A 21,388-nucleotide genomic window follows, 5' to 3' on the forward strand; every position below is an offset into this window, starting at 1 on the left:
GAAGAAGAAGAAAAAATAATGTCTGGACACTGATATAAACATTTGGAAACACTCAGGAAAATAGCTTAAATTGTAAAAATGTAATTCAAATTAATATTCAGAAAATTAGGTTTACTAAGCAAAGAAGGAAGCAGGGGGTGGGGGAGAAGAAAGAAAACTCATAACATACAGCAAAGAAATCTATCAAGTGATCTGAAAGCAAAAACTATTGATTCCAAGATATAGCTTATGGGTTATTTTTTAACTTGTCTTTCACCAAAGAAAACAAAAACAAACTGAAACTAACATGTCTAAACTGCCAAAAAGAATCTAAACATAGTGAGCTGAGTATGGCAGTCCCGTTGATGATATTCTCTTTTTTCTGTCTCCCGTTCTTTATTTTTTTTTCCTCAGATGTTTCTTTCTAATGAACTGACCATTTCACTTCCAAAATTCTGAAATGATCAACAGACCATAGAAAGATATTTCTTTAGGCTACTGCTTGAAATCAACAGTTTCAGCAAAGAACTGGCCTTGATTCAGGGCCAACAGATGATATTCTTGAGAGGTCAGGTACACCTCTGCAGACATCACCAGTGCTTAACAAAGAAAGCAATCAACACAAATTTGCTAACTGCTGGCACTAAGCTGCAGGACAGACAGTACCAAGATGGCATATTCTCTGTACTCACATATTTAACCCGTGAATGAGGCATTTGGAAGAACTTAAAGGAAATAAACAAAGACAGTATAGCTCAGGAAGTTAGGTAAGATTAAAATGTGTGTAATTTATTGGGCTGCTCTTTGAGAATAAGGACTTGTAAAAATTAAAGCATTATACACCAAAATTAAATTTAAAAACATACACCAAAAATGCCTGTGTATAAGAACTAAATGATGGGCTTAAGTTTATATAAGTAGCACTGTAGCACTGTCCTCCCGTTGTTCATTGATTTGCTCAAGCAGGCACCAATAACGTCTCCATTGTGAGACGTTACTGTTTTTGGCATATCGAATATGCCATGGGTAGCTTGCCGGGCTCTCCGAGAGGGATGAAGGAATCGAACCCGGGTCAGCACGTGCAAGGCAAATACCCTGCCCACTGTGCTGCTATTGCTCCAGTTCAAGTTCATATACGTATGTCTACAAAATTATTTTAGAATTAGAATTCACAGACATTTATTAGAATACATTCAATAGTAAAACATTAGTATTTAAACCAACGAAAGAATAAAAGCATTACTATTATATGCTAATAAAATTACTATTATATGCTATAAAATCAATTTCCTTGACTTATTGCTAAGTGAATTATATAAATATCATCGTTATTTTTTCTATATCTTTCAGTATAGTTAGAATAGTTTGTGAATTCACAAACTATAAAATACTATCTAATAATGCTGTAAGATGGAATTTCTGGGCCAAGCAAACGGCTCAAAGAGCTGAAATGCATGCATGCACCACTCACAGAACTGAATTCACAGGGGTAGGAGTGTTTGAAAGGGAGGGGCCTTGGGAACATTAGAGAAGGGAGGTGGGCACTCTAGTAAAGCGTGTGGTGTTGAAATGATGTACAAAAGAATTACACTTATAATGTAAGCACCATAAATCACAGTATCTCAATCAGTAAAGATAAGAAAAAAATTTTTAGTGAATCTGCAGTTGGGGATAGAGAAATAGTACAAGGACTAAGGCATATATCTTACATGCACTGACCCAGGTTTGATTCCCTGGCACCACATGGTCCCCAGCGTCACAGGGTACAGCCTGAGCAATGCCTGATGGCCGGGATAATCTCCAGTTCCTCGGAGCCTGCTTGGCACTGAACCCCTGGCTCAGTTGGCCAAGACTCTTCAGAAATTACCACTTCCCTCCACCACCAAAAAAAAGGGGATTCCTAGTTAATCAATATATACCATGTAATATAGATAATTCTCAACAACCTTATATCATTTTATCTACATGACAGTGCCATTTCAAGCCACTAATCTCTCAAAGATAGGTCCATACCATTCATATTTACTTAGTTCTCACAATATTCTAAGGAGTATGATACGGCCACATGCATTATTACATATGATATGTAATGGGAAATGTGATATAAACACATATAATCTAATATGAAATGTGAAAGAAATAAGAAAATTCTCCCATATAGAATTCTAGACAATTTATGCATAGACCCTATTCTCAAGGATGCATTAACTCCTTGCACTTACTCCTAAAGTGTAAACTCTGTGTGTGTGTCCATAGTAACTTCCTTCACACACAAAAAAAGCATATAAGGGACAGAGGGTATGTACTGGAGAAACCAAATACTCTCCTCAGTCAGGTGATCTAGACCAACAAGATCATCTGAATAGCATTTACTCTTGAAAAACGTACCCAGAGAAATAGCACTACAGCTTTGAATGCTGCCTTGCAAACATACACAAGTTCAAATCCCTGGCAGCTACATACACCATCATCCTTCTGGCAATTCAGCGATTTGAGCCTACCTCTGCTGCCTGCAACCCCTGGCACCACGCGTCATTTTCACCAGTTGTATGCAAGGAATACAAAAAAAAAGGCCTGCCCCCAGCAAGCATTATGACTAAAAATATGCACAATCATCATGGCTAGAAAGTGTAACCTCTGGTAAGCACTTCAATAATACCACAGTAACCCTGGTGAGCACTGCCACCATAATGTTTGCGTCTTCAATTAAGAAAGCAGCTTCTGGCAAGCACGTGTGTCAGCACTGCAACCAAAGCAGTGGACACCTCAACGAGCACCACTGCTGAGTGTGAAAACATCACAATTTGACAAGCAAGCTCCAGTGAGCAACACAACAAAATGGGTGAGCACCACAGCCAGGTGTGTATGCCACACCTGGTCACTACAACAACAATCATGACAAAGGGAGAAAGGAAAAAAGAGAAAAAATAAAGTAAAACAATTTTAATGGGTCTGGACAGTAGTACAGTGGGGAAGGCATTTGCCTTGCACGCGGCCAACCCAGGTTCAATCCCCAGCATCCCATACGGTCCCGTGAGCACCGCCAGGAGTAATTCCTGAGTGCAGAGCCAGGAGTAACCCCTGATCATCGCCAAGTGTGACCCTCAAAAATTTTTTAAATATCAATTTTAATGTGATGATACAATCAATTTGTCTGTGGTCTTCTCCTAGTTCTATAATCCCAGCCTAATAATGAAAATTATGAAACAAATCACAGTTATGGGACATTCTATAAAATGTCTTACCAGTGCTTCTCAAAGCTCAATCTAAAAGAAAAAAAAGTTCACAAAACTATCAAAGTTAAAGGAGTCGAAGGAGACACAATAACTAAATGTAATCTAGACTTCTAGATGGTTCCTTAGAACAGAAAAAAGAAATCAGGTAAAAGACTAAAAAAGTGATAAAAGTACAAACCAGTTAATAATAAGAAATCAGTGTTAATTCATTAATTTTAAACAAATGTATTATACCACTATGTTTCGAACAGGGGAAACTGGTGTGAGGCAGGATAATTTTCTATATAATCGTTTCCATTTTTCTCTAAGTCCAAATTTGTTCTAAAGTAAATTGTTTAATTTTTTAAGGGAAATAGGACAAAAAGAAGGGGAGTTTGTTCAGGTCTTATGGTATTTTACAAATATTCAAAGTAAGTTATTTGACTTCAGTAATCTAGAAATCTTTCTTGTGAGTGAAAGAAATTTTAGAACCCTGTCCACTATAAACTACCATCACTGTGCTCTAATTTAAGTCTAGGGTCCCAGGGAAAAATGGGAATAGTGATGATCTCGATTCTTCAATCTTAAAAAAATAAAATAAAAAACAGGATGGTAATAAGCATTTTTATTTTGTGTGGGGATATATATTAGCCCAAACAAAGAGTTGCTGCTACAGAGCTAAAGATATAGCTCAGTATTAAAACATGGTCTTTGTATGTAAGAAGAGGCCCTGGGTCCAGTCTTTAATAACTAAATTTATATTCAGAGCCAAAAAAGTTCCAGTATCACCCTAGAGTCAAAGGAAAAAGATTTTTTTCTATTTGTTTTTCAGTACAGAAAACAACAAAGGCACGGGCTCTACTGTTTGAGCTTCATCACTGACCACAGAAAGGAATTTTATTTTATTTTATTTTTTTATGAGGGTCAATAAGACAGGACAGAAGGTCCTTGCAGTCAGCTGCTGCAGCTGTGACCCTGGTTTGAATTCCTGGTACCACATATAGTGCCAGGATATCACCAGGGGTCACTCTTGAGCACAGAGCCAGGAATAATCCCCAGAATACCAGTGGATATAGCCCCCAAACAAAAGATTGTATATCCTTTTATAACACATAAATCAAAAAATAAAATAACATTTCATTCTCTAAAATCAACCTTTTTTTGGGGGGGGTCACACCCGGCGATGCACATGGGTTACTCCTGGCTCAATTACTCAGGAATCACTCCTGGCGGTGCTCGGGGGACCATATGGGATGCTGGGAATCGAACCTGGGTTGGGCCTCGAGCAAGGCAAATGCCCTACCCGCTGTGCTACTGCTCCAGCCCCTAAAATCAACCTTTAAGGTGAAAAAAAAAACCTACAGAAACTTAAGGATAGTATTTTTTTTTTCATTTTTCTATTGAATCACTGTGTGTCAGACCCTTACAAAGCTATTCATGATTAAGTTTCAGTCATACAGTGTCCCAACATCCATCCTTCCACCAGTGTACAGTTTCCAGCACCAGTGTCCCCAAGTTCCCTCCATTCATCCCCGCCCCCACCTTCCAGTTGCCTCTATGGCAGGCGCTTTTCTCCTGTTTCTCTCTGTTTCTGTCTCTGTCTCTTATGAGCATGATCATTTTAGATTTTTTAAAAATCTCACTGAGAAACAATTAAGATATTAAAGTAATTTCTTTGCGATTTCAGATGAAAATAAGTGAAAAAACAGCTAAATAATTATTTCTATGAATTACAATGCTACAGTGATCCTTAGCAAAGAAAAAACCTGCAATATATGTTAAGATTTGTTAAACAGAAAAAAAAATCTTCAAGACCTGTATGCTCACACACACTGTTTAAAAAAAAAACAACAAATACTTATAAGTTCAGTGTTATGCATTAAATGTAAGATTTTTGGTGTTTGCTATTGTTAACAGTCTGAAAGGGGGGAAACCAATGCTTAACATTTAAAAAATAACACCTTTTCTGTACCCTATCCTCCAGTAAAAAAAAAATAAAATCTCTACACATATGTGATGCCATGCTTTCTAAACATTATTCCAATATCTTGAAATTTTTTTAAAATGTCTTTTTGTTCCTGATCTGAGACATAGATGTTTCTAGCACTCATTTAATATTTGCCATCTTTTGTGATATAATCTGACCAACCGCCAAAATATATGAAGGGCAATCACTGTTGCCACACGAAAAAACAATACATTAAAACAATGTCCTTAAAATGGAATATAATTTAAAGTGAAAAGTTAGATTTAATATAACCAAGTGATTTACGTCAAGCATAAAAAAGAATTACTTGCTTCCAAATATAAATAGTTACAGCTAATTTTTTTTTTACTGCATCAAAATTTTAAGAATCTGGCTGACCTTTCTACATTACAAATTCAACAACAGTTAGAGAGATCTATGAGAAAGTAAAAGGCGCTGGTGTACAGGTGTCCTCTTATCTATTCCCATTCTCTTGCTTTCCATCCCCCTTCCCCAACCTGATTAAAAACCTAAAAAGAGCCCAACAGAGAATCCCATGGCCACATACTGGGCATCATTGTAGTCCTTAGTGATCCTCCTTTCCTCAAGAGCATTCATTTCTAAAACCTTAATGACACTCTGTCACATTCTCCTGAAAAGGAGAGGAAAAACTGCCATTAAAGGCTGTGTTCATTATAAGCAGTGACTTCTTAAAAATATTTGCAGTCATGCAGTGATGTATCTTTGGTACTTCTTTCAGTGCTTGAGACTTTTTTTTAGCAGATTCTTAAGTGTTTCACAAAATTTCTGTGCATAGGAAGGTATGAGAAATGTTTACAATTGCTCAGGGATTGAAAAAAAAGGCAAAACAAATGAGAACATGGTACTGCTGAATTTATGTTTCCCATTCGCTATTTAAAATATCTGTCAAAGCAACTTAAATGCATTTTTTATGTAAAGGTAAATTGACACATGAAACTACTAGAAATTTCAGATGGTAATAAAATATTCCCTACATTGCATATATCATATGCCAACTGCTACTGGAAAATAAGAATTGATAGATAAACCAAAACGTGAGCAAATAATGACACTCTAGTATCCGATTCCTTAATAGTACTTTGCCAGTTAAGTATAGTTGGTTCCAAATAATTGCCAATTTTCTATAGCTATCTGAAAAACAAAAAATTAAAAGCTCTCGGGGACTGGAGCGATAGCACCAGTAGGGTGTTTGCCTTGCACGTGGCCGACCTGGGTTCGATTCCCAGCAACCCATATGGTCCCCTGAGCACCGACAGGGGCAATTCCTGAGTGCAGAGCCAGGAGTGACCCCGGTGCATCACCAGGTGTGACCCCAAAAGGCAAAAAAAAAAAAAAAAGAAAAGAAATTAAAAGCTCTCGTGCAATTCTTCATTTTATTTGCTGGGATAAAGAGGCAGGAGGGTTATATAGTTTTATTTATTTTAATCCATGAAGAATCTTAAGAAAAAGGGAGAAAAACTGAAAGAAAATTATTCTTTTTTGTACTTTTCCCCAAAAGTTTACAACATCTGGGATATTTAGCAAATATTCTTATACATACTGTGTGCAACTGACCAAATTTCATTCTAGTGAAACTGCAATTTCTGTTAGAAACAACTTGAAATAACTTATCTTATGTTTTTACCCAACTTTTATAAAAATAAAATCCTAAATCATGGTCTACAAAATATTTTAGGTTTGATCAATTTTAATGAAATTAAAGTGTTATATTGCAAAAGTATATGCAAAAAGAGTTAAACCAACGTCCCAAAAGGATTAAAAAGACTTTGACTAGAGTACAGAATGTTGTTCAGAACTAGAGTACAGGTTAACTAAAACCATTTCAACAGGTCTATTTTTCATTCCAGCATATTTGATAATTTTACCCTCTATTTAATATAGTTACAGTTCACTGTTGCTGAAAAAAAGCACACAATCTATACCCAATTCAACAACTTGAACACAGATTTAAACCCTAAATTATAGCAACTTGCAAAAAAACCTCAAAGAATTTTGAAATTTACTGTGAACTGCCTTGCCTCCAGAAAACATGATGTTTCCAAAATGGATACCCTTGCAACACATACTTCTGGTCTACCTACTTCCTTGCCATCAATTTTAAAGTGGTCCCTAGGACACAGAATATTAACCTATGACACTGCTTAGCCTAAAGCCCTTCAAAGAAAAGTGGTTGTAAACATCAAATTGGTCCACAAACTTCAAAGTGAGAAACTCTAAATTCTCATTCTGTAAGTTTTTCAGTTGTGAATTACAACTGCAAACTGTTAACTGGCATAACACCTTTCTAAATATAAAAAAAATACAAATCTTAACAATTCTTAAGTAATTCAAAGATCATCCCGAACTCATGGAAGCCCTGAGACAGAAGCACTGCCTTCCTCAAAACTTCTAGAAACAAGTGTACTGTCTGCCCCCACACAATTATATGACCCATCCTGTCCCCTCCCCCATATACCTCTATGTCTCATGAAAGTAGTCTTTCCTCTTCTGATTTTTCATCTTCTCACATTAAATTATAGGATCTTGGGAGACAAAGGTAGTACAGGGAGTAAGATGCTTGCCTTGCCCACGGCTGACTGAGGTTCTAACCCCACACCCTGTATGGTTCCCCAAGCCTGAACAGGAATGATCCCTGAGCACAGAGCCAGCAGTAAACACTTGAGCACCACAGTGTGTGGCCCAAAAGCAAAAACAAGATCTTTGAGGTTGGGGCCTATCTACATTTCTGTATGGATCAGCACACTTGATGTAGTCACTTACCAGAAGACCCTGAGTGTTTGCTAACAAACAGATATGACATATATTTCTTTGCCATTAATGTCTCAGATTCTATTTATGCTTCCCCCACCCAAATTACGTATCAACAGGTTTTTTTTAAAAGGCAAATATAGCCTTCTTTTTCCTCATAAAGTCATTTCCAATAGTTTAACCATAGATACTTGGTAAGTCAGTAAAGGATTCAAACAAACATGATTATCATCAGTGCTCTTATAAAACATCTTTATAGAGGTGAAATTTCTTATATAACCAACCCTGATGCTACAATGCTTTTAAAATTAGCTGATGAATAGTTGTGATTTTTAAACCTAACTATTTTTAAATGTCAGGGGGACTATACCACCAGTAAAATCAGACTATAAATGACTATCTTATGAATAAGACACTGTAGTACCTTTCATGCAAAATGCAATAAAGCTTATCAAATACAGTAAGTTAAAAATAATGTTCATGGGCCGGAGCAACATAGTATAGCAGGTAGGGCACTTTACTTGCACAGAGCTGACAGGGGTTCAATCCCCAGCAATCATTAGGTCAGCCCAAGCACTGTCCGGAGTAATTCCTGAGTGCAGAGCCAGGAGTAAAACCAGAGCACCGTTGGATGTGCCTCCCTCCCACCCCTCTGCAAAAAAGAAAAAAAAAGTTTTATTCTTTAAAGCATTTTTAAACCATTTAAAAACAATTAAAATTACTACATGCTCTAATATATTGGATAGTTACTTAGATGCTAACAATAAGCACTAAGTAATTTCTTTTTTTGAATGACTATTTTTAATCCTGTCACATCATGTCTTTTACAAAAGAAAGCCATAATGCATTGTAGAAAATGTAAACATTAAAAATGTTAAAGCTTTGAAAGTGTAGCTTAGCTCTCTCAAAAACTAGACCTTTTATTCAACTTTCATCTACTTGACCTTTAGGCACTTGGTGATTCTTTTTCCTATCTTTCATGTTTTACTTTTATAAAGGAAAAATATTCTCTAATAGCCTTTTTCTTAAGTCAATAATTTTTTAAGTCATTTTATCTTGTGGTTCTTCCCCTTGTCCATCAATCATTCACTTTAAAGTTTGACAGACACTCCCCCTCCTAGCCCATCAAGTTTGAATCTTGATTTTTAAAAATGTCCCAAAAGAGACTTTCCCATATCACCTACTCATGAATATAAGGGTTTTACAACTCCTCAGGAATAAAGGGCACGACTTCTTGAGTGACCTCTGCATCCTGGGAGGCCTCAATATTTGGTCACATTCTGTAGCAGACTTAAGTTTAAATAAGCAGCATTATTCTTCAAATTCTCAAATGCCCATTGAACTGCTTTTTTGAACTGCTTAGTAATAACTCATCTGAGGTAACAATCATAAAAAGTCAGGCTAAGGGTTAATAAAAGTGCAGTTACTAAGTTCACCTGTGATCCAATTGTTTATTGTAGTTTCCATTCAAGATGGTAAAGAAACAGAAATTCTAATGGATTGCCTGTAGGATAGCTTGACCTTCACTTGTATTTCCTACAGTTATTTCTATGTTAATTTCTGGGCCTACACTATCAGATACCTCAAATTAATTTAACTTTAACAGAGACGATACAAGTACTTGACATTATCACCTACATTTCTAAAATGTAGTAGTTTAATATTAATTCAAACCATACAAGTATTCACTAACTTTAAATTATTTAATTTATATGGCCATTATGATACTGAATCAGATTTTCAACTTAATATCTAGTTCTTTCAACTTCTTCTAAGTCTAATACAAAGTTTAAGAGAAAAAGTTATTTTTTATTTAAAAACTTGCCCTTTTCCACATTTTAAGGCCAATAAACTAATTATGTGTCATATTTTCAAAAGATCTTGCAAGAACACTGAATAGCAAAAGCTGCATTACTCTTTCAGAAGAAACTACTAAACTACTTATGTACTGGATGAACAACAAACCATAAGAGGAAGTCACTTATGATTTACTCCTATTCAATTAAAAATCACACATTAACTTTACACACATACCACACATTTAAAAAACAGGTAGGAGGAGTAAAAAGAGGCTGATGGCTGCACAATAATAAAGCAGCTGTAGATTGTTACGATGGTCAGAGTCATATGGTAATATGAACAAAATAAGGTTTTTCATTTGGAGGATCTAAATCCTTTATAATTAAAAAGGGCAGTAATACATACAGGCTTAAAGGAAATATTTCTCAGAAAATTGGGCACACCAATAGTAAAAGGCAAGGGCTCATTATTTATTCATTATGCCCGAAACCAACCTGAGTAGGAGGATTGGGGTAGAATTTGTATGTTACAGTCTATATGGTTCCTGTTTATGCGGATTATAAAATCTTGAATAACCTACTCTAAAATAAAAGTAATCTTAGCACCAAAAATCTGTGCCAATAAGCAAAGAGCTTAATACAAAAGTACAATATATAAGTGTTACATCAAATAAATCAAGTCTTCTTTAAAAATCAGTTAAAATAGTAATTGTACTTGCTTAAATTAAATCTTATTATTTTAATATATAATAAAGAGCATACTGCCAAGCTTTAGTCAGTCTACGCATTTCCATTTAATGGTGAAAGATGGATGTCATTCACTTCCAACAATAGCATTTAAGATTTATAGTTCCAGGTAATCACCATCTAACAAAATAATTATTGTATGTTAATTGTGTTACATTCCTTGCCTTTAATCAAAACTAGCAATTCCAATCCAATTTATAAACATAATCCAAGATTTGACTGAAATTTCTCAAACATTCCAATTATTAAACGAGAAATGTTACTCAATGCAATACTTAAAGCTTTTTATTCCAAGTCAAACACTAAAACAGTGCCCAATTTAATAGACAATCAAAAAGGTAGGCTCTTTCAGAACTCATAAAATTGCATTCTCACTTACATAGTATACACACAATAAAAACCTTTCAGGATGCTGCCCTTTAAATTAAGGCTTCTCAGAGCTGAAGCGACAATACAGCAAACAGGTCACTTGCCTTGCTCACAGCTGACCCCAGTTCGACCCCCAACAACTCATGTAGACCCCCATGCCCCACCAGGAGTAATCTCTGAGCCCAAAGCTAGGAGTAAGCCCTGAGCACTATCAGCTGTGGTCCTAAAACAACAAAATAAATAATAGCTTTCTTACATCTCACATGGATTTTATTCTAAGATTTTTATGCTATTCCTAATGGTTTAATTTGTTTCTAATTTAGACACTGGAAAGTTCTTATTTTAGGATTTTTCTGGTGCACTGCCAAATAATTCACAATCAAAATGACCATAATTTTAGGAATATGCTTAAGAATCTAAAACAGATAACTGAAACTAAAAGAATTATTGTGTGATATGGAAAAAAGCCCACTTTTAAGACTAAAGAAAAATACAACAGAAAAAGGGGAATTTTGAGCAATTTACTTAACATCACCATCTTCCATGCTAAATTTCAATGTGGCCCACTTTCCAATAAAGGTCTACTTATCTGAAAAGTTGACTGCTTATTAAAATTCTCAATGAATATAAAAGCACTGTTATAAAACTTTCCTTTAGCCCATTCAGCCCCTTAACTAATCAAACAATGAAACAAATATTACAAGACGAAGGCTGACAAAAAATCATAATGAACCTCTCAGATGAGAAACTAATTGGTACTAAGTACACAATGGCTTACATTTAATCCTGTTAATAACCACACAAAAAAAGAAATAAAAGACTCACTTTTCAGTCATCTCTCTGGACCACTGGGCTAAAATAACAGCATGACTAAATCTGACATTGACCTCGTGGCCCTGCTAGGAGTTAAAAGAATTCCTTTGAGTCTTCTAAGGCCTGTTTTCAACTGCTCCAGAAGGGTTGGGCTACTCATACACACTTGTTAGCCTTCTTTACAGTTACAGGTCAAATTGGAAATGATCATGTACACTAATATATATTACCTCTGATTTTAAAGTAGAAGTCTGACTTACAACAACAACAAAATATGACAGTAATAGCCAACTGATAAACTGTTGAAGAGAAATAAAATATAATTGGAAAGTAAGAATATATGCAAGTATTACCATGAATAAAACTTTTTAAATAAGATGAGTATGTCTAAATAAATAAGAAAGACTTAAAGGGAGATGGAGAAGGAAGCCACTAAGTTTTTTAAAAAGAAAATAAATAACATTTTTTTAGATTTCTCATAAAACAGTTTTTAACAAACGCAATGAATTAAAATGCACCTATTAATTTAAAAAGTTTTATAGGCTTTTGTCACATGAACCCATGAACACATATAATGTTAAATGATTAAAATTACATGAAAAGTATTTACTTTTTCCTTTCAGCCTTTTCAAAACAGTATGACTTCCCTAAGACTGTGTCAGCCACTCACACGTTTTTTTTCCAACTAGAGGTTTATAATAAGAATTGTTATGGACTTGCTATACTTGATAAGACTACTCTAGTTTTAATGTTAACATTTTTTAATTAGGAATACATTTTAAGTTAAAAAAAAATTAGTCTTTTTCCTATTTCACAAAATTGAATCACTGCAAATAACAAACCAACCACCAGGACATTTTGGCGGTTTGCATCAAGTTTCTACTATTCTGGAAAAATGACTAGAGTTAATTTATCTCAACATTTAAAACTACAAGGCCCAAATTTCCCACACACTGAAAGCCAGCAGTGTCCTTATAATGCTAAGACAAAAAACTATTATATATCAAAATACATTTTTTGTTTTCCCCTATGGAAAATATCAAACTTAATTTTACATCATCAAATTTCTGCATTTAAAGACTTTTTAGATGTCAGCTTGTATTAATAATCAAAGATCTGTTTTTGAGAACTATTAACTAAACACAATAAATTAGTTATTAATAATTAGCTTTAAGACATTGTTTTGTTAATTCTTAACTGGTTAAAGACCAAAGTTAAAGATTTAGCTTTAGCGGCCAGATAGTACAGCAGGTAAGGTCCTGGCTCTGCACAGAGCTGACCTGGGTTGAATCCCTAGCACCACATACGGGTGGGCACCTAAGTCCCACCATGAGAGATCCTTAAGCATGCCTGTGTGTCCCAAAAACAAACAAACAAAATTAATATTTTTCACAATTAAACTTTGTGAAATATATCAAAGCTTAACTGAGTTTGGGGGGTGGCCCACGGGAGATTAAGCACTCTAGGTTTTAAAAATCTATGACACAGAAATCTCCACCTGTCAAGGTGGCAATATTTGGGGGAGTAAGTTTCTTCCTACATAGTTCTTATTCTATTCTGACTATTTTCTCTCACACAGATTTTTCAAGAAATACCAAAAAACAAGTACAAAGTACTGAAACATAAAAATACTTCAAATTTACAAAACAATAAAATGGAGAGCAGCTTTCTCTAAAACCCTTACTTCATAGAAAGCCTTATTTATTTAAAGTTTTAATTCAGAGCCCACTCTTTTAAGCACAAAACACAGGCAAAACCAGTCTCCACACTACACACAAAATTTTCCCTCAACAGCTTACCTTCACGGCATTTTCTGGCCTTAAAGTGAGGGGGGAAATCCAAGAATAAAAGTATTCTAACTATACTTAAATAGTTACTATCATTTGTTTAGCCAATAGGTTTTAAAAGAATCTCCCACCGACAGCCAAAAAGAAAAAAGGGAAGAGGGAAAAAAAGAAAGAAACCCTCCAAAATGAGTTTCAATAAAGACTGGGAAAGGCATCAAGCAATCATGACCTTAAAAAAAAAAGTTGTCTAACAATTGTCTGCTAAGTTTTTTAGCAGCATGAAAGCACTTCAACAGCTTGTTCTTGCCATAATAAATTTCAAGTTTGGATGGATAATGCTCTCCTACTAAAGCCATACACAATAAATCTATTTCAAGAATTTTAAGAATAATATTTTATACAAATAATGTGATAACAAGAATATGTTCTTTTATTCTTATTATATTCGTATTATAGCTACATTTGATACAAATATTAGAAATATTTTTCCACAGGCTGTTTTTGCAGTAACTAAATATGAACATCAGGTATGAACATCATGTAAATAAATACCTTTCAGGATACTAGTCAGAATTCAGGAAAAAATTTTACAAAATTTTACAAAATACGAAGCCACTATAAATAAAATAAAAAAGCAAAAATAAAGAGATTATTTTAATTATCACAGATAAACAATTAGGCTATCAAGATTTTCGTGGTTTGAAACTCACTGATTTTAAAAGAAATTTTATTTTTTAAGGCAATGACTTCAGAAAGACATCTAATAAAATTAAAAATGTAAAATAATCTGAAAAACAACGAAAATTTAATGATGCTATTTCTCTGTGAAACAAATTTTATAAGCAAATTCCATATTCCAAGAGCACCGAAATCCAACAGAAAAAAATAAATTAGCAAGCACAGAAAGATATGCCCCTAAGCCCAATTCTCAAAGTATGTAAAAGACACCCAAAAAGAGAATTTTAGATACTTCGTTGCCTAGTCCACAATTAAACAAAAAAAAAAAATTATGCCTAACGAAATTATCCTTTTACTCTATCAACATTACAAACATCTTTTATGTATCAGTTAACAGCAGTATACTACAACATTATTTTCCAAGGTACACTAGGAAATTAAAGTTTTTAAATACTAAAAAAGGATATTGTCTTATGTCAATCTAATGAATGCAAAATTCAGTGAACAATGCTACCATAAATCAAATGTGAAATGGTAGCTTTGATTATACTATGTCAAAAGTCTTCAGATACAAATGAAAAAATATTTGGGGAGACAGTAGGCCCAAAAGCCTATTTTTACCTTCTGAAAGGTAATGAATTACTCAATTAACATAATTGCTTCTCCAAAGATTCAACATACAGCAGAACAGAGTCATTTCAAACAAACTTCATATTTAAAAACGAAACATGTTTTTCAGGAATAGTTCAAGTTAAAAAAAAAAAAAAGGTACAGCTATAAACAAACACAGTCATATATCTGAATCTATACATACAACAGGTAACAAATGAATAAAGAGAAACCATGTATGAAATTACAATTGATTTCGAGTTTTAATATGCAATAATATTTAAATTTATTGCCAAATATTATTCCTAGCATTTTTTTAAGGTTCAATGCTTACATTTTATTCCAACATTGTAGCAACCATGAATTGAAAATTTGGAGAAAATTTTTCTATAAATTTCATACATAAAGTTAACTTTTTTTTGAACATCTCAATAGTTCAAAAATTAAATTGCTCCTGTTATTAAGAAAACAAGCCAAGAACAAAATTAGTTTTTCTCTTTTAGTCCCCATGGATCTAAGTTCACACAATAATTCTTCCCAATCTGTGAAACAAAACAACAAATAGACTAAGGAAGAAAGATCAAAATAAAGAAACAAGATTCTTTTTTTTTTAAGTCCCTTTTCCTTTAGCAATCAACAAAGTAACAGAAAAGAAAAAGTGGAAAAGTACCCAGAATATATGACCATGTAAGCATGGGCACTCTTGCAGAAAACCAAGTCTGCAACCCAAAGCCATGGGAAATTTAAATTAAGGCAAATGGCCACAATAGTCAGGAAGATATGTAGAGACAAAAAAGGGCTGCTGAGACTGCAGGTATACTGCCAATGACCTTTTGAGATGCCCAAACAAACTTTATTAGTTTTATCAACTAAAAAAATAATAACTATCTTTGTACTTCAAAGAAAATTAAATTTTACCTTTATATGAAAACAAACATGTGACAATACATAAACAAAGTGAAAGGATTCCTATTGCTTAATACTGAGAATTACCAAATCAGAAATTTGCTTCATGACTCTTACCTCCTATATTCAAATAATTTTAAAGCCATTAAAAACTTAAAAGGAAGAAAAATTAGAGATAAGATTTCTTCACTACTAATGTTAACCTATGTGGTGTTACAATCATAAACAAAGTCTCAGTGATGACCTTTATAACTACACAAAGTTATTTTCACTAAGCAACACAGTTTATATACTAGATTATCTGTGGTATAACCATATTTCACCTGTTAAATTTGAGGACAAAAAACAAATTTCCAAATTTGAATGATCTCAAACAAAGGAATAAATAGACGTATACAATGACATTTAAAAAATTATACCAATACAAATACTCCACAATTAGTATGTGATGGATTTTAACTAGTAATTTACCTATTAAGAACCATTTAGGTTACACATCATGAACCTCTATAAGGAAGTATTTCATATACAAAAAGCAATAATAATAGAAAAATAAGAATACATCTGTAACAACATGTGTTATATTACATCTCCCATGAAAGATAAAACCAAAAGAGCTACAATATTTACAGAATAATAAGAATAAAATGTTATCAATGAGGTAGTTGATGTAATTTAAGTACTTAATTAGTATAATAAAATATTATCATCAATTAAAATTCTCCTTAAAAGTACAAAGTAATGCTGTGTATAAATAAAAGCACTGACAAAAGTTCATTCTTGCTTAAATCAGATCATTTAACACTTAAAAAATGGCCAGTGCAATTAGGAACAACTTACATTAATGTAAAGATTAGTAAGACCACATGCCTTTTCCTTTCATAAAACCTTTTCTTTAGCTAAATGTACTTCTATATACCTTGCATTCTTCTCCATCTAACTTTTCAAAAGATTATTTTTCAATTATTTACACAATCTGATTTATGACCCAAAAAGTCTGTTTCCTTTATCTTTCAATTTCCTTAGTAAATGCAAATACGGCTTATTAAAAAGGTTTTTAAAAATCAGAGCTCATCCTCCCTTGTGAAGACAATTCTGTTATGAGCACTACTGAGTAGCAGAGCAAAATCAAACATAACTTACTCAGTTCAAAGGCACTGCCAAAAAAACCAAGAAGCTCGAAACAGCCATTCTATCATTCTGAAGCAATTACAAGTTAACTATATATTTTGGCAAAAGCAAACGGAACAGTACAAATTACTCTCCCAATATACAATTATGCTAACTTCCTTAAAATACTTTTAAAAAGACAGTAATTAACAGCAGATGCTTTCAAGTTTACAGTTAATAAATTTTAAAAATTATGACAAAAGCTTAATTCCAAGGTAGAAATGTCATAAAAATCAAAGTTCAGATTTAGCATACAAGACCCACATTTAATTACTTGTTACATCATATTTATATTTGAACAAAAATAATTTGTATCCCAGAAATACATCCCTATCCAGAGTTTATGCTATCAAATCAAAATTCAAAAACTCAAATAAGCCTATTTTTAAGGTATTCTTAAATAGATCTGTATAATTGAAAATATATGTCACCTTAAGCATTGTGAGCACTTAATTAAAATAATTATTTCTCTACTTTCAGAAGAATCAACAACAATCTGGCTAATTACTCAAAATGCCAGAAAACTAACCATGATAATACTTCCAATTTGTAAGAAAACAAAGAAAGAGAATAGTTCAAAGATTAAAAACTCTTTATTGAAAAAGTTCCAAAGTCAACACTTTCACTTCATTAAGTGTTATAAAGAGACAAATTACTTTTAAATTAAATATAATTAGCAAAGTGTTTCTAAAAAGGAACCCATGCCTTAGTAACATGAATTAATCTGAACTGTCTTTACTCTCACAAGTTAAAAATAAAAGTGTTCTCCATTCTAAACTTCTTTTGAAAAAATGTAAGTAGTTCATGTTAAATTTACATTCTAACTATAAACTCCATAAATTAAACTTATCTTCTTAGACAAGTGATTACTACATACAATAGATTATTTTTATAGTGAATAATTAGAAGGTTACATTTAAACATTCTATCCAGACATCAAGATTTGAGTTCCTATGATAAATAAATAACAATGAAAATGCTCCCCAACTAATTTTATGCTTTTCCATTAAAAAAAAAGATATGCAAGCCTTTAGATAGGTTAAATAAATAACATTTTAATGGTAACTGACCCAAGTCTTTAGTTTAATAAATATATATCACAGCATTTTGTTAAGCAGTTTCCAATAAACAGTATCTTGTAGGAAAATCAATTTCCAAGAGAATGTAAAAAAAAAAAATTTTAATTCTTTCCCTAGGTACTTATTTTAAAAAGAAAAGCTACTGTAAATGAATTTAGACTGAAAGCCATAAATTGACTTTGGAAGAATGCATACCTAAGTTGCTGATCAACAGTGAAATCACAGAAATTAGTGACATACAATATCAACATTCCAAAATGTTATTAAAATCCAACCCAAAGCTGCCTTAGCATTTCTGGGATTTCTAATGAGATTTTCAGTCTGCTGAACAATGGCCATAAAAGGCTTTCAAACTTCACTCCATTCACAAGTAAAGTTGAAATTGAACATTTTTATTTCTTCTCTCCCTATGACAACTTCACCATGGAACAGTGAATAACACAGCTCAAGTCATTATGTTAATTAGAAATTAAATAAAAAGATGCCCTTACAATAGTTAAGTGTAAGGTGACATGCTACAACCAGAAACACAGTTCAAAAGCAGCTTTAGAAATTGTGTAGAACAGGCTTACAAAGCTGAAAACATGAGGAAGGGAGCTCCTTGAGACTCTGGGTCACTGAAACTTTAGCAAGTGGCCATTTTTCAATTATGCAGCAGAAATCAAACTATTCATTAATGATAAGTATGTCAAGTGGCTAGCCGCTCCTAAGGCCATCAGATCGCTCAAATTTATCTACTAAAATTAAGCTGACCGGTAACGTTCTAGATGCAGGAAGGAGGGAGAAAAACACCACCTTAAAGACTTGAGGAGTACCAAAAGCGAAGTTTAACTTATTAGTGTTTCCAAAATTAACAGATGCTACTTTCCTATGTTAAGAGATAAGAGCAAAAGCTATAAGGGAGGAACCACAGTTATGTTTAAAGAAATCAATCTACTTTGCGTGGCCTTAAATAAAATACACACTTTAAACAACAGGGCAAATCCTTTGCTTTATAACATACCTGGTTCCAAAGGAAAGAATTTTTCTCTTATAAAGCTGCATAAAATACCCAATTCTTAAAGGTGAACTATGAAATGGGTAGGAAACACTGGAAGAAAAAATTACTATGAACTCCTTCAGTGGTATTCTTAACAGATTAAAAAATAAACAAAAACCATAAATACTTAAGCTAAGGTGGCTCCTGTAAATATACAATATAAAATATTCAATAATATTACATCATATATCCGTTGATCAACCAGTTAAAAGTTTCTCTTAGGGTTTTCAGCTTCTATTTGAATTTTTCTTGCATTTGACCTAAATTTTCTTGTATTTTAACCCTATCCATTCGTTTTGGAGCAGTTGGTGCAAGGGCTTGGCTTGTATCACACCCAGAGATTGAACAGGGTCAGCTGCATGCAAAGGACATATCTTAACCTTTGTATTATCTCTCCAGCCCTTAAAAACTACCCATTTTTAAAGACTCAATTCTAAGGACTTCTTTCTCAAATCAATCTTGCTTATTTGATTTGCTTATATTCATCTGGAATATGATTTTGCACTGCACCAGGACATCTCTTATATTTTTTTAAATTTTTAATTGAGACTCTGTGGCTTACAATACTATTAAAAATGGTTTCTCAAGCACATAATTCCAACACCAGACCCATCAACTCTGCTGTTACTGTGACCTTTCCGCACAGCAGCTGAAGACTTTTAAAGGCGTATACAGGGGGCTGAGAGATAACCCAGGCATTTGCCTTGCACGCGGCCAACTCGGGTTCAATTCCCAGCATCCCTTATGGTCACTGAGAACCACCAGGAGTAATTTCTGAGTGCAAAGCCAGGAGTAACCACTGTGCATTGCCAGGTGTAACTCAAAAAGCAAAAAACTTTTAAAAATTAAAATTAAAATAAAGGCGTATACAGCAATTCTTTAATCAAAATACCTTGGTGGCACAGTGTCTTGTGTTAAGTAAATGTTGGACTAATTTTAAGATTTCAGGTTTAAACTTAAATAATAAATCAATAAATATCACCAAATTAAAGAACATAGCATACATACAAAAGATATGATGCTCTAAAGCAACTTGGGTTCATACAAAAAACTGAGAACTTTTAACTTAAAATTACCAAATTGAAGTGGGAGCAATACCCAACTTGCCAAAGTGATTATATCTTGGAGTTACAAGAGTTCACCAAAATATTTTTCTATTACATACAGTTTATCCATTATCTCCTTTTAGCTTCATAACCCTAATGAAATAAAATTTTACCTTGAAGGAAATTAAGTCAGCCAAAGTCACAGATAGCCAACTACAATAGACATAACTACCATTAACTGAGAACCTTATGTGTTACCATTCAAAGTAAATTTTTAAAATGAGGCCTGATCTCAGGAAAAGCATTATCTGTCTGATCCAGGTGGGGAAAAACAAAAAACACAAAAACAGCGTATGTTAAAACCCAGATCAGATAAAATAGTACCCAGCTGAAAAACTGAAAATCAAATAGGTAACTCACTCTACTAAAATTTTAATTTGTTATCATGTCTTGGTTGAACGCCTAATAAATTTCAGGGATTCACACAATTACCCCAGTAAATTCTTCCTCCTTTGGAACTGTATCCAAACTTTTTAAAATTTTTTTGTGGAGAAAAGGGCACTTAACACAGAAGAGATTAAAGTCAAAAAGTTAAAAGTGCTAAATCATTAAATAACATCACTTTATTTCAAGTTCAAAATCCACAATATTATCTTAATCAAGCTATAATTTCACTTAAAGTAGTAGTACTGTGTAAAGAGCACTTTCGATGCTAAATATAACAGCAGAACTTAACCTAAGATTTGCTAGGTATCCACTATCTTCCAAAAGCTGACAATCTAACAAACTGCCAAACTGTATATAATGAAAGAGATCTACATAACAATTTTATACTAATTAATGACTTTAACTCCTTAAAATGCTATATTCTATATTCTTCAAAAGACTATCTTGTTTTTAATGTCCAAACTATTTCATCTTTTGCCAAATTTAAATCTTTCAAAATTGCTAAGTGAGAAACACTGAGTAGAAATAAATATAACGCATTCTTCTGAAAGAGAAATTATCGTATTTAAAACACTTTAAGCTGAAGATTAACTGTTCAATGGTAAAGTATATGCTTTGCATATATGAGGCCCTGTGCTCAATCCTTAGCATCAAAAGTAAATTCAAAAAATTTCAGGCTATACCATATATGATTCATCAACAATTTTAACTTTCTACTCACTTCCAGCCTAAATTAATATAGAAGACCAAAAACAACCCAGTCATAGAAAAGAGAGTATGTTCACAGATGAGTTTGTATTGATCTCCAGAATAAACTAAACAAGTTAAAATAAGGCAGGGCAAAGCATGAAAAGTGTACTTTCAAAAGAGCGAGAAGATATGCAGATATACACAATATTTACTAATATTCTTTTTCAATGTAAGGACAGTCATTAATTTTCTCTTAATA

The 21,388-nt window shown here is 33.3% G+C and overlaps 1 protein-coding gene and 1 non-coding gene across 3 annotated transcripts in view; both read right to left on the bottom strand.

Annotated features, from left to right (window-relative positions):
- ZCCHC7 (zinc finger CCHC-type containing 7) overlaps positions 1–21,388 on the bottom strand; it is a 217,459-nt gene that overhangs the window by 180,404 nt on the left and 15,667 nt on the right. The gene's annotated exons all lie outside the window — the stretch shown is intronic.
- LOC129400947 (small nucleolar RNA SNORA2/SNORA34 family) lies at positions 392–528 on the bottom strand. Its single transcript, XR_008627993.1, has one exon. It is a non-coding gene; the product is annotated as a small nucleolar RNA SNORA2/SNORA34 family (small nucleolar RNA).

The sequence above is a fragment of the Sorex araneus genome, chromosome 1, assembly GCF_027595985.1.
Source record: "Sorex araneus isolate mSorAra2 chromosome 1, mSorAra2.pri, whole genome shotgun sequence".
Classification (NCBI taxonomy): domain Eukaryota; kingdom Metazoa; phylum Chordata; class Mammalia; order Eulipotyphla; family Soricidae; genus Sorex; species Sorex araneus.